The 1,495-nt window shown below is 40.3% G+C and overlaps 1 protein-coding gene across 1 annotated transcript in view; it reads right to left on the bottom strand.

Annotated features, from left to right (window-relative positions):
- Trabd2b (TraB domain containing 2B) overlaps positions 1–1,495 on the bottom strand; it is a 682,282-nt gene that overhangs the window by 649,241 nt on the left and 31,546 nt on the right. The window lies entirely within an intron of this gene.

Below are 1,495 nucleotides of genomic sequence, written 5' to 3'. Positions count from 1 at the left end.
ATCTGGTAATCTCTGGCGTTAGTTGTTATAGTTGTCTCTGTTTAGAGATTGTTCCTCTGGTGATTTTGTTACCCTCTATCAGCAGACCTGGGAGACTAGCTCTCTCCTCTGAATTTCAGTGGTCAGAGCAGTCTCTGCAGGCAAGCTCTCCTCTTTCAGGGAAGGTGCACTCTTATCTGGCGTTTGGACCTCCTCCTGGCCGAAGATAAAGGCCCAAAATAGGATATTTCTGAGAGGATGTGTTGCTTTGGCCTGTCACAGACGGCTTTGTTTCAGTAGTCCACACTCTCCCCTGTGTAGACTACTTTCCGTGGAGTCCTGAATCCAAGATGGCCCCTGCCGATCCTGAGGCAAAGGCCTCCCAGGCTGGGTGGACACCTGTTGTCTTGCCAGGAAGGTGGCTGGTTGTCTGGAGCCAAAAATGGCGCCGCCTCAGGTGCTCTGTGGCTCTTGCCTGACCAGAGGTGTGTGGGTTCATTTCTGGGTCTTCAATTCTATTCCATTGTTGTATTTGTCTGTCACTATACCAGTACCATGCATTTTTGGTTTATTTTTTTTTTATTTTATTTATTTATTTATTTTTATCACAATTGCTCTGTAGTATAGCTTTAGGTTAGGCTTGGTGATTCCAAAAGAGGTTCTTTTATCCTTGAGAATTGTTTTTGCTACCCCAGGTTTTTTGTTATTCCAGATGAATTTGGAGATTACCCTTCCCAATTGGTTGAAGAATTGAGTTGGAATTTTGATGGGGATTGCATTGAATATGTAGATTGCTCTTGGTAAAATATCCATTTTCACTATATTGATTCTGCCAATCCATAAGCATGGGAGAACTTTCCATCCTCTGAGATCTTTAATTTCTTTCTTTAGAGTCTTGAAGTTCTTATCATACATATCTTTCACTCCCTTAGTTAGCGTCAAGCCAAGGTATTTAATATTATTTGTGACTATTGAGAAGGATGTTGTTTCCTTAATTTCTTTCTCAGCCTGTTTATCCTTTGTGTAGAGAAAGGCCATTGACTTGTGTGAGGTAATTTTATATCCAGCTACTTCACTGAAGCTGTTTCTCAGGTTTTTTGAGTTCTCTGGTGGATTTTTTAGTGTCACTTATATATACTATCATCTACAAAAGGTGATATTTTGACTTCTTCCTTTCCAATTTGTATCCCCTTGATCTCCTTTTGTTTTCAAATTTCTCTGGCTAGGACTTCAAGTACAACGTTGAATAGGTAGGGAGAAAGTGGGCAGCCTTGTCTAATCACTGATTTTAGTGGGATTGCTTCCAGCTTCTCTCCATGAGGTTTGATTTTGGCTACTGGTTTACTGTAGATTGCGTTTATTATGTTTAGGTATGGGCCTTAAATTCCTGACCTTTCCAAGACTTTTGTCATGAATGGGTGTTGGATTTTGTCAAATGCTTTCTCTGCATAACTTGATGATCATGTGGTTTTTGTCTTTGAGTTTGTTTATATAATGGATTATGTTGATGGATTTC

Source organism: Mus caroli, chromosome 4 (assembly GCF_900094665.2).
Source record: "Mus caroli chromosome 4, CAROLI_EIJ_v1.1, whole genome shotgun sequence".
Classification (NCBI taxonomy): domain Eukaryota; kingdom Metazoa; phylum Chordata; class Mammalia; order Rodentia; family Muridae; genus Mus; species Mus caroli.
This window is presented reverse-complemented; position numbering and strand designations above follow the sequence as displayed.